Raw genomic sequence first — 13,721 nt, 5'->3', positions numbered from 1 at the left:
CTGTCTTAAAAGTGTTACTGCTGCTGTGTCTATGTACTTGTTCATAATTTACAACTAATGAATTTACTTAGAAAGCAATGAATCTAAAAACAATTACCTTTCATTATTATATATTTTTGCCGTTTCATTTTAAACATACTTATGCATCCTTTCTTCAAGTACAGCTCTCACTCTATTAATAACTTTATATATAAATCGCCCTAAAGAAGGGGTTTCACTGTAAATTTTCCATTAAAAATTATTCTAGCTTTCTGTGCTAATTAGGGTAAAAGAAAAAGAGAATCAGGTTTTAGTAAATATCTAGAGTGCTGTTGCTTATACAATGCTTGAGATAGACAATGTTCTGTACAAACAAAGCAAATGGTGAAGGATTATTATGCTGAGCACTGAACAATTGCACCCTCTTCTTATCTGTTGGGCAGGACCTTTTTATCAGACAGAATTGTGGGCATGGGCGTTCGGTAGTATTCCCACTCTGCTTCTCACACGAACAATGGGGAACTCTGATACGTTCTCTCTCTCTCTGCAGCTCATTTTTGTTTTCTACCCTGACATTCAAGTTCCTACCATGCCAAAGTTTTCAGTTTCTACTGTGAGCAGAAAAGAAGAAAGCTGAGTATTACAGCTATTGTTGAAAGGTTCAAAATGGCTTAAAGAGATTAATTTGAAATGACACTGTGGAGCCCAACAATTCATGCTGGCTATTTTCATTTATTTGACAATTTTGCATGCTTCTTGCATGAAAGTCTTCCTTGGGGAATGACCCTGTTTCATTGATTGTTATTCTAAATGAAATAAGTGTCGAAGCAAATGATGAGTGGGCCCTAACTGAAGTGTAAATTACTATGCCAGGAACGTTTTCAGTAAACAATTACTGGTGAATAACCAAGAAATGCAAACTAATAAATGATGCAATATGCAATCAGTAAATACTTTTTCATTATTTCTTTGCATACCATTTTTCCTTTCCATGTGGAAATACCATGTCAATGAATTACACTCACTATTTGATTTAATTGGCATGCTCACTTACCAACTGTTGCTCATAAATTAGGATTCATGGAACATTTCTAAAAACCTGTCAAACTCTCCATTTTTAGCAGGCAAGAGTTTTTTGAAGCAAACCCGAGTGCTCGGTTTACTATGTGAGTTGAGATGGTGAAAAGCTGGTGTAGTGTCATGCCAGCTGCTGTGGGCTGCTATTTATTAGAAAATTGTTAGGATGTGTGCTTCTAAAACTGTCTTTTCTCTTTTTAAAATATACTGTTGTTTATAAAAGAAGTACTTTATACCCTCAGTGTGAACGCTTTGTCATCTTAATATGTGACAACCTATAAAATAACTAAACCTACATCATTTCTCTTGCACGTCCTTGAATCTCACCTGACTACTTTCTCTTCCACATTCTCTATTCAAAATATGGATTCCAAAATAACTTAGTTACCCACTATTTTATCACAATATCCCACCAATAAGTTATGTTTTGTTTGTTCCTTCCAGATGAAATGGGAAGATCTGAACAAAAGATTTTTTTAAAGTGTCACTCAGTTTTGTCTTGCTTTTTTTTTTTTAATTTCCACTTGATGCCAAATACTAGATGCCTGGTATTAGGTGTACAATCTGAATGAGTGACACAATTTTTCATTTCATCTGGACATGAAGGTTGGAGGGAGGGAGCGGGACAACACACATGTGTATGGGGATGCCAGCCCCTCTGAGTATTATTCTTAGAGGCCTCATCTTGTTCAAGCAAATTACCTCATCTCTTTCTTGGCTTCCTGTCTATTCTTTTCCATCTCTTTGATGTATTTTATTATTTTTTTCTGGAATTGCTGCATGATCAATCAATTAGCAAATTCCAATTCCTTATTCAACCTCTATAAAATGCATAGCACAGTAGAAATCTGTAAAATGAGGGAATCCTGACCTGGTGGAGTTTATATTTTTAGAATACAATTATTGAAACACCAAATAACTCAATAACATGAAAACATTGCATATTTATGAATCCAAAAGAGTGTAACTTAAGCCAAATACATAGACACAAATATGGAAGAAGTTTTGTTTAAAATATATATAGTTTTTTAAGTTGCAAGTTATAGTAATTGTTGGTGAAAGATAGCTGAGCAGTTACTTAGGGTGAAATTGAATTTTCATTCCCTAGAAGTTGAGCTAAATTATTGTTATTCAGAGGGGAAGAAAAGACAAAGGGACTGAAGTATTTTTAATTCTTTTCTTTGCTAGAGTGTGAGAGTATTTAAAGTCTATAAAAGTATTGATCATGCTAATTATCTGATCCAATAATACAAGAGTCATTTACCAGTTTGCTTAATGTCTATCGTCATGGAATTGGATAGAACTACCGGTACTTTTCTCTTGTTACTATTAGGAGTCCAGAAAGAAGAATGATTTATCATTATTGTTGACTCTCTGCTCTGAGACTCTTAACACACTAGAATGGACTGAAATGCATATAGTGTTAGTGAACCAATTATTTGGACACCACATTTCTGTGTTTTGTTTTTAATATTAGGTTGGTGCAAAAGTAATTTCAGTTTTTGCCATTAAACTTTACAAAGCCCCTCCTTTTCTCCTTCTCTCCCTTTCTTTCTCCTTTCCATTCATCTTCCCTTTTTCTCTCTTTCCCTCTCCTTCCCTCCCTTCTTTCTTCCTCGTTTGTTCCTTCCTTCTCTTCTTTCTTCCCTCTTTCTCTTCCCTTCTCTTCCACTGATTTATTCCACAAATGAGGTGGAACAGAACTCACCACTGAATACCCTCTCTAGCCCTTCCTTCCACATCCCTCAGCCTATTTTCACAATCAATTTCAGTAGGAACAAAAGCATTGACAAGTTGCCATTGGGTACTTATTTTCAATAAGGGAAATTTTGTGATAATTTCATTTTCTAGTTAAATAGAAAGTGCTCATTTTATCTTGTTTAATGTGTATAATGTCTTAAGTCTAAAAAATGTATCTCATAGGCCTGTGGTACTTGTCTTGCAATTTGAAAACATTTTATGGCTCAGTCTTTCCTTAAAGGACGGAGCAAGTTATTTTTAGCTGTCAGCAGCAATCTATATTGTAATACTTTTAGATACAGTATCTCAGCTCTTTCCCAATCTCCTTTATAGCTAGGAGTTGTTAGACACTGAATGTATTGCTGGGCAGAGGAGTGGAATTTTCTTGCCTGGTGACCTCAACAGTCAACAGGATTGTGCCTCATCGGCTTCTCTGGAAGTAAAAAAATTTCCTGGATGAAATCTAAGGGACCCCTTTTAACTTTGGGGGTAAGTCTACTTAAGAAAGTGAAATCCAATCAGAACTTAAACTTACGATCAGTCTGTTTTCTTCATTTGGGGCCATTCAAAGACTTACCTCTTGGTAAATTATAATGAAAAGGATAAAGTTGGCTATTCTCTCTATATATGTTCAATTATGTCTCTGTAAGCCGAGTCCTGTGAACCTAAACACCTTAGCTGAGACACTATAAACAACATTATCATTTCTGATGGATCAAAGTCTGTTTAAGAGTGGTTCAAGCTTAAGACCTAAAACACGCTTGTGACCCTGATTCCTTTGCAGTGATCTCTTGTCCGGAATGTAATGTCAACACTGTGAAGATCTACTAAAACTGGTATTTTTTTCAGTACTGAGAAAACAGAATCTATCTATCTATCTATCTATCTATCTATCTATCTATCTATCTATCATCTATCTCATACATTTGTAAAGGAGGAATCTGCTTAACCATACTTATTTAACCAAATGAACAGTAAAAAACACATCACAAAATAAGTGGATACATATTTTTTTAATTTCCAAGAATTAATGTATAAATTTCTTCCTATAAAGTGGGAGAAATACATTTCCTAAATTAAATATATATTATCACTATCATATATATTAGTGAAATATGACGTTGGCTCATTCCTTGAGGAAAATGATGTGTTGTTTTAGGATAACAATTTTGATAGATTTGATCATACAGGACCATTAGACAAGTGTCCAGTTCTGTGACATCCTTGTTACATTTTTTCATTCAAATAGAAGCATACAGGTGCACATAGAAGCATACAGAGAAATGAAGTAAAAACAAAACAGAACAAAAAACACCTGAGGATTAATAGATCTCAGAGGCAACAGACAATGGACTCTGCAGTTTACTTTTGCATTTCTTCTGACCTCTCTTCTAACCACATTGTGCAAAAAAGTGAAGAATCGTTAATAGGACATAAATGAACAGCTTCATAAAACAAATGAGTTTGGAGGAGGATTTACAACAGTTTTCCAATAGCAAGGGGTGACTTCTAACAGCAGAACATTTTCGGTCTTCTTTGCATTACAAGACTATAGAGACATACAGATAATCTTTGTTTTAAAAAACTGTGGGATATCCCTTTTAGTTACAGGAAAATAATGCATGTAATGATTGACAATCCCAACCCTTACATTTTATAGCAGAGTAAATATATTTATAATTAGAGGAATATTATCTTTTCCCATTCAGAGGGGTGAGTTATGAGACCTTAAAGTTTGAATTATGTGAAAATGAAAAATAGATTTCTTCATTATTTCTTTCTTCTTAGTTTCTCCTAAAATGCCAGTCGATTACAGGGTAGGGAGTTATTGGTAAAAGAAGACATAAATAAACTCTTTGAAAGTGATACCCTCACAGTTTGATGTCAAACAGCAGCACGCGGCTTCCAAGTACATTGTGCTGGTTCATACCACAAGGAATTGTCCCTGGAGTTCATACATTTCTTTTTTTGTGGTACTGACTGCCCCTAATCAATTTTTACTTAATTTTCTATGAGGGCATATATTTCTATATATCTATATCTATCCATGTAGATTGATATATGTTGGAATACATATATTCCACAATGAAATTTTGACCTTCATTATTATTTTTGATGGAATTTTACCAATACTTGATAACACAACCGATTGGTATTTCATTTTACAGCTGGAAAAAATCCAAACAACATTCAGACTCACCAGGAAAGCCCCAGTTTAATGCTCATTGTTAATGAACACTCCTGTGCACCTGGTTTTGTAGTTGGTAAGAAGTAATGTCTCTCAAGGGTCCAATTTCTGTAAACCTCCTTTAAACTTGTAAGAAGATAGCATATCGACAAAACTCAAGTTACTCCAAATATTTGGTCTAGAATTTGCTTTTGAAATCCAGTGAATATTAGAAGTAAGAATTTGAAATCCCCTGGGTACAATTGGTTGCTATTATATCTGTGAATGTTTGAACAGGATTTAATTCAGATAAAAACCCTTAATTTTAAATTCATATCACAGACCTAACCTTAAAAGATTAACTGAATTACACAATGTCCTTCACCATTTGAAAAACAAAGTGCATTCTCAAACAGTTTTTTAAAAAACAAAGTTTAATAATGGTAACATCTTCCATTTTGAGTGGGGATGTCAAAAAGCGATAGTTTGAATTTACTATGGAGTTTTATTCTCTCAAGTTGATTAAGAAGTGCTTCTTTCAGTGGCAGATGAAGCTCAGCTAGGGAAGTACAGAAGAGAAAATAGCTCTTGGCCCAGCATGTCCCAGAAACCAACCATTCTCATTTTAAAAGGTAGTTTTGTGGTCTTTGGTTCAAATTAATGCCCCATAGGTAGGGGCTTACATTTGGTTTATTTTTAGTTAAATACAACTACCAAATTTGAAATACAAAAAATTCCTGAGAAAAACTCGTAAAATCCTTCGGGCAGTTCTGCTCAAGTGAATCAGAAGCAGATGGGTTCACATTTCTCTGAAAACACATGGTTCTATGTGTGTGAGAGGGTAATGTGGAGCTTTGCTGAACCCCAAACTTGAGCTATGTGGCTTCAGAACAGAGCTTCAGATGTGTGAGAGGCTTCTCTCTTGAGTTTTGTTTTCTTGTCCCTTATAGAGACCCTCGTTAGGAAGATCTGGTTAATATTTCTATGTCTGAGGGGAAAAGCATGGTGCAAATTTATTTTTCATGCCACAAGTGGTCTTGGTGATCGCCACAAAAATTTGGAATAACCGACGTCGTGCCCTATCTTTTCAGTGGTGAAATATTTCCTGCTACATTGAGCCATTTGGTTTCCCAGGGATTTGGGAGTTGACGAAATGAAAGACGCAGTTTGCTCACTGGGCCTGTTTCCTGTTCTGTCATGTAATGAATGAGCTATGCTTGATGACAGAGGCTGGTTTGGGTTCAAAGATGGGGGAGAATAATGTTTCAGATTTAAGACTGTTGTTTTCAACTCATTTTACTATTAAATCAGTAAACAAGCAGTGCAGAAACAAATAGAGGCATAGACAAAGTGAGGGTATGCTGCTGTAAGATGCTGTTTTCTCTCGTCCTTCTTAAAGAAAGGGGTCATGAAGTTTGTGGTTCCTCTAGCTTTTGAAGAGGGAAAAACTCAGGAGAAGAAATAGGAACTTACCTCTTTTCATAGTCATCTGATGGGGATGGAGGGACACAGCCCACGTCGGCCATCAGTGGTCCATCCGATTCCCACAAAGGAACATTCCTGCTGTGTCTTAGTTACCTATTTCACATTTCATTTCTTGCTGTGATAAGGAACCTACTCAAGGTCTTTGTGTAGCAAATCCTTCCTTGGTCTACCAGGGTTTAGATTACATTTTTAGAAAATAAAAGTATTTTATTTTCTTTTAATATTAAATATTAAAATAATATTAAATCTTAAATATTTATTTTTAAAATATTTAAAATAAAAAATAAATATTAAAAATATTTTATTTAATTCTTTCCAGATGTAAATCCCTAATATACCTGAAAACATACTATGCTCCCGGAAAGCCTCTTAGTCAAAAATCTTGACATTTGCTCCCAAGGAGGCAGAAAAACATGTTTCAGGAGCAAGCGACATTTACTAAACAAGCTGGCAAATGTGATTCACTGAATTCTGAGTATGTTTTCAACCGGAATGTCTTACTGGAAGGATAATGACACTTGGCTAATTTGGCATAGAAGAGGAATTGAGGTGCTCCACAGAAGAAATTTTCCAGATACTGAAAGTATCAACACTTTGTCTTTTAATTTTTTTAGAAAATGTTTTCTGAATGTATTTAATGCTTCTATAGCACCTTTAGTAGAAGGAGCACAGCTTGGTTTTCAGCTTGCCAGGGTCACAGTTACAAATACAGGGAAAACTGAACATGTCTGGAAATTATTCAGCTATCTCTTTAGTCTGGTGAAACAGAATATAGAAACGCGAGCTGGGCATGGTGGCATCTGCCTGTACCTGTGGTTCCAGCTATGTGGGAGGTGGAGGTGGGCGGATCGTTTGAGCCCAGGAGGTCAAGGTTACAGTGAGCTAAAATCGTGCCACTGCGTTCTAGTCGGGGCAACACAGCAAGACCCTAATTCAAAGAAAAAAGAAAGCAACTCGGAAACACATTCTAAATTTTTCTTTGTGGTTTGAGCAAAAGTGCTTCTGCCCATTTTGAGAAAGAATGAAAATGTTTATTTTCTCCTCTGGGGAGGAGAAACTAGGATTTGCGTTTGCTATGGTTTGGGTGTTTTCTCTGGTTTGCATGTTTGTTTTCAAAAGCCTCATGTTGAAATGTGATCCCCAGTGTTGGAGGTGGGGCCGAGTGGAAGGTGTTCAGATTGTGGGGGCAGGTCCTTCATGAATAGATTAATGCCCTCCTATGAAGGAGGATACTTAGTGAGTTCTAGCTCTATTAGTTCCTGGGAAAGTTTCCCTGAGACCTGGGTGTTAACAAGAGCCTGGTCCCTTCCTTCTGTCTGCAGCTTCCTTTCTCACCTTGTGATCTCCGCACACGCCAGCTCCCCTCACCTTCTTCCATGAGTGGAAGCAGCCTGAGGCTTTTACCAACTGCCCAGCCTTCTAGCCAGGAGAATATTGAGCCAAATAAGCCTCTTTTTCTTTATAAATTCCTCAGTCTCAAGTGTTCCTCTGTAGCAACACAAAAAGACTAAGACAGTGTTTCTAAGGCTATGTATTAGAAATATAACATCATTCAACTAGAATTACCCCCTAAGATACTCTATCTCCAAAAACAGTCACCTTGGAGATTAGGGCTTCCACATATGGACTTGCAGGGCAGGGTACAATTCAACATAAAAGAACTGCATTGGAAAGCCTGGAATCCCAGAGAAGAAATGCTCTTATGGCCTTTCTCCAGCACAGGAAGTGCTGGGCCAATAGGAACACTGTGCAAGGCACAGTGCAAATGTGCAGGTGTTACGGCGGGTGGAAGAAGGATGACCCGCAGTAGAGTGAAGGCATTGCTTGTGATGGTCAGCGGTCAGGTAAGTGAACAGGCGTAACCCTGATGGCCTCCAATAGCCAAGGCATTGTACGGGTGAGATCAGAGTCTTGTTACCCATTGAGTCCTTGTAGGCCAAACCTTTCAGCATCCTGGTTGGATGCCTTCCTGCAGCACTCCAGGGCAATTATGGTGAAGAAGATTTTCTGTACCTATACCCCAAAACCATGTGAGACACTATACTACATCTTCAGCTGGGGCAAATGGGAAGTGCTTATCTTGAGGCTGTAATTTAGGCAACTTTAACCTTATAAAACAGATGTGAAAACAAGTGAAGGAAATAAATTGCATCCTAATTAGACAAGAAGAAGTCAAACTATTTCCGTTTGCTGATGACATGATTATATACCTAGAAAACCCTAAAGACTCCTCAGAAAACTCCTAGGTTTGATAAATGAATGTACAACTTCTATGGAAAACAGCATGGAGATTTCTCAAAGAACTAAAGGCAGATCTACCACCTGATCCAGCAATCCCACTACTAGCTGTCAGAGACCCAGTGGGGAGGGGAGGAGGTGGTTGAAGTATAAAAATTATATATTGGGCACCATGTACGCTACTCAGGTGATGAGTGCATTCAAATCTCAAACCTCACCAGTATACAATTCATCCATGTAACCAAAGCCCACTTGTACCCCAAATTAAAATGAAATCAAATGAAAATTTAAAAAATTTAATTCAAAACAAATATCTTAGAAGCTGTAGAATCTCCAGTTTTGCATTTGAATGTGGTCATGCTTTTAGGGGCTACTGAGGTGTGGAACTGTTTACTTGGAAAATACATGTCCATGAAAGAGCGTCATTGTGAAGCTCTATTAGAAACTCGTACTGCATTCTCCTGCTTCTGTTACATTGCCCTATTTTACCCAAAGTTAAAAGGTAAAAGATAGTTTCATGTTTTTTTTTGTGGCGTGAATCAAGTGGATTTAAGTATTGAACATTTTCTTTTTCATTTAGGTTTTTAAAAACGTAACATTTGACACAAAATTGAAAACAAATTTGCTAGGTTAATCTAGGTGTTCTCTAATAAATCAGAATTTAGAAAACATTTTCTCATGTGTAATCAATCTTAGAGCATATATGTTTTAAATACTTTTTACAACAGTTGCTTGGGTTGAGCATGCAGGACATTTCTGTATATACTTCTGTACATGTCAGCTCATTTCATGTGCTGGCCAGTCGTATATAAATTTGTCTGCCAAACTGGAGCAGGGCCGTAGAGAGTAGGAGGTGCCAATTAAGTCTAAACTCTGTCTTGATATTCTTCACCACCTCCGCTATTGAAATGAAATGGCTTCAGACTTCAGTGTCTGACATTGAGTCATTGATTCCACTGTCAGTTTTTTCTTCTAAAATTTTAATACCTCTGAAGCCTTTGAATAATAAACCACTGATTTTTCCAAGAATGTTTTCATAGAAATTATATAGAAGACTCAGTTGGAAGCAATCTAGGAATGTAAAAGTGAATAAAAGTGACACTAACTAGATACATACTATTTTTGTGGTGGTGGCTCTCCTAAGAGAACACCACACAATTTTCTTGCCAGATTCATTTTTCTCTGCAAAACCCACTGACAGATATTTTGGGTGTACCGATTTCTACCTAACAATAGTGAGTCTTGCCCTGGTAGCTCCTTGTACATTTCAGTCTTACCAGTTCAGCTAGTACCTCCTTACCAAGAATCAGTTGTCTGGCATCCTCCACATTTGGTAAAGCTGGTTATACTTGGTTTGTAATTAAACAATATAATTAAGTAGGACATAAAAATGTTGAAAAGTGAAGAAAGAAAGAGCATTGTTGGTATGCAAAGTTGAATGCGTCACAACAATTCAGTAAAAATTTGTTACTAAAAATAATTCTTGCCAATTAATTGTAGGAAAATTATATGAAGACAGAAACTCATAAAAGTCTAGAAAGATTCTGCATTTAGATGTCTTCACAACTATCTCGGCAACCTCACTAAACTCTAAAGAAATAGAAACCTCTGAATCATAGGTGGTGTGTTGAAGGGAGTTCTGAGTGAGAAAGGTGATATTGGATTCCACCCAGAGGTTTAACATTCAGAGAAGGAGTCTTAGCCCTACGTATTAACTGGCAAATGAATATGCATTTGCATATTTTTAGTACAATGTTTTAGAATAAGCACCTGTTGTTTTCATCCTACTCTTTTTAAATTAACTTTTTCAATTAACTCATCAAGTGCAGGTGCCAATCATATTAGGTAAGAGTGCTTCTTCTGTATAAAACATAGCGGTACACTTTGGAAGGCTGAGGTGGTGGATCACAAGGTCAAAAGATTGAGACTATCCTGGCCAATGTGGTGAAACCCCGTCTCTACTAAAAATACAAAAATTAGCTGGGCGTGGTTGCGTGCCTGCCGTCTCAGCTACTTGGAAGGCTGAGGCAGGAGAATCTCTTGAACCTGGGAGGCAGCGGTTGCAGTGAGCCAAGATCATGCCACTGCACTGCAGCCTGGCAACAGAGAAAGACTCCGTCTCAAAAACAAAAACTAAAAACAAAACACCTGTATTGTTTAAGCAGAAGTGATAATTTTTGTGTAAGAGCACAGGAGGAAAATTCAAAATTATGTTGTTAGTTTGAGATTACTGGCTGCAATGTAGTCAAATTACAAAAACAATGGCATAATTACAAGATAACAAACACTGGCTTCTCATCTCTGAAGCTGGATATTTGCCAGAACAATGGGATCTTGGAGAAAATGCATTTCGAACAAAGAGGCACAAAGATGCATGGTAGTTTGGGGAAGCAAGGAGCTTTGATCAAGGAGGTAGCTCATATTTGCTCTAAGTGAGATTATATATAAATAATTCTGCAGGAATAATAGATGATTCTGTAAGAAGTAGGGAATAGTTGAAAACATCCCTAATGAATTTACAGAAAGGCTGATTTTAGTTCAATTTAAGGGCATATGTATGAAAGCATAAAAGCTGATGGATAATGTACAGACTTATGAGATATTACGTCACTAAAGAGAGCCCAAGTCGGGGGTTTCTGACCGATTTTTTGTTCATGCATCCCTTTTGGCAGACTCTTTTCAAAATAATATTAATAAATTTGTAAAATAAAATACTTAGCACTTCAAAAAAAGGTCCTCTTTTAAAATAATTATAAAAATAATTTTAACAGGCACATTTTTGGCACAGTGTATATGCTTCATTGTACATACACTAAATAGCAACATCTAATAGTGTGTCTATTTGATGAGCACAGTGAATATCTAGAGATGTCTGACATGGAAATATAGGTAATTTCAATGATTACAAGTACCAGGTAGTGCTGCTACAACTTTAGCTCATTGTTTAGATTCATCATTGAGGGAAGTAAAAAGAAAGGTATAATTTTATATTTTCCCATTACATTTCATGGGTCTCCTGAATTCCATCCATTATATAGACTACATTAGGGCTTATCTGATTCTGTAAATTACCATGAGATGTTTTGATTGATAATAACTAATTAGAAGCATTCAGAAGATTCATTAATATCTAGAGAGGTAATAATATATACTTTTTTTCCCCCTGATGTTTTCAGAGGATCTCAGGAGAGAGTGTTTATGAGACCCTTTCTCTTTCTGAACATACATTTGTAAAACATTGAAATTTTTACAATGAGCATGTGTTATAAGAAGAAAATAACTTTAAAAATACTGGTTTCTAATGAAAAAGAAAGAAGGGAGGAAGGAAGAGAAGGAAGGAAGGAAGGAAGGAAGGAAGGAAGGAAGGAAGGAAGGAAGGAAGGAAGGAAGGAAGGAAAACAGGGAGGGAGGGAGGGAGGGAATATGAGAGGGAGGAAGAGAAAGGACAAGGCAGAAGGTACAACCTGCCTTTCCATCAATAGGGAAATGGTTAACTCTATTACAATTGTTTCTACCTATAGAATACTGAACGTGGTCAAAGTTTTAAAAAATCGTAATGATGTATATATATTTACTGAGTGCTACAGTTCAGATTTTTGTGCTTTATTGTATGTACATTATACATCAATAAAAAAGTTAAGAACAATCAAAATGATGAAAAAAAACTTCAGACGAGAGCAACAGGTACGGCAGGAGATCTGGGAATTGATACCAGATGTAAAAAGACAAGAACTAGAGAATTTTTATTAGAAAGGGAGAACTATGGTTTACAAAAATATTTGAAAGGTTGCCTTGCAGAACAGGTGGAAATATTAATGTTGAAGACCTAGGAAAACATATTACAATGTAAAGATGACAATTCATGCTAAGTTGGTTTCCTATCAAAGTAACAACGATACAATGAAATAACAGGAAGTATATATTTGGTCCTCATCTTCGGTTTCTGTCGAAGAGCTCCTAGAACCCTCACAATTTCTGCATGTTAGAGGTGAGAGGAGCATCTTCTTCCATAATGTTTGGTCTTAATCCCCAGTTAAGTGTCTTTTTGTGCGGAGATGACTGGTGGCTGGGGGCCCCTAGATAGCTGCGAGATGGAAACCGGTTGTTAAAAGAACCAGCCTAGCGAGTAGAGGGTTAAAACTCTCCACCCCATCCCTGGACCTCTGGAGGGGACAGAGGCGCTGGCAATTGAGTCCAATCACCAATGGCCAATGATTTAATCAATCTTTTCTTTTTAATGGAACCTCTAGAAACCCCCCAAAATGACAGGGTGTGGAGAGCTTCTGGTCTGGTGAACATGGAGGTGCAGGGTGGGAAGTGTTCCAGAGAGGGCATGGAAGCTCCACACCACTTCCCCACATGCTTTTTCCATGCTCCTCTTTCTTGGTGGATCCTGAGTTGGGTTTTTCCCAATAAAGTGGTAAATATAAATAAAAGATTTCCTGTGTTCTGTGAGCTGTTAATAGCAAATTATTAAACCTGAGGAGGGAGTCGTGGGAACCCCGGCATCACAACCTGTCCTTTAGAAGTACAGGTAGCCCAGACTTCCACTTGGCATCTGAAACTGGGTGGGACGGACCCCTTAACTTGTGGGATCTGTGCTAATTCCAGATAGTTTGTATTAGAACTGAATTAAATTTTTGAATACTCAGACGGTGTCTGGAAAGTTAGGGAATTGGTTATTTGTGTGGCAAAACCTCACCCATTTGAGATCAGAAGTGTTGGGATTGTAAACATGTTATGATAGTAATCAAGTATTGGAGGAGAGGCCAGAAACTAAGAGTAGCAAGTTTCCAATGATGCTTTTAGATGGAGAGAATCACTAAGATTCTTTCAAGTTCTAGCAGTCTCTATTCTTTGCTGACTGGCGTGAATGGTAAGAAATGCCATTGGGGCTTTGTTTTCTTGAAAAGCCTCAAGGTACACCTGGTATTTGAATCACAGTTTGACGTGTGAAAGAGCACTATATTAACACACCTCTGACTCCTAGGCTTGTGAAGAAAATCAGCTATAGTTGTCTTGAAGTCTTGAGGAT

Source organism: Callithrix jacchus, chromosome 1 (assembly GCF_049354715.1).
Source record: "Callithrix jacchus isolate 240 chromosome 1, calJac240_pri, whole genome shotgun sequence".
NCBI lineage: Eukaryota > Metazoa > Chordata > Mammalia > Primates > Cebidae > Callithrix > Callithrix jacchus.
This window is presented reverse-complemented; position numbering follows the sequence as displayed.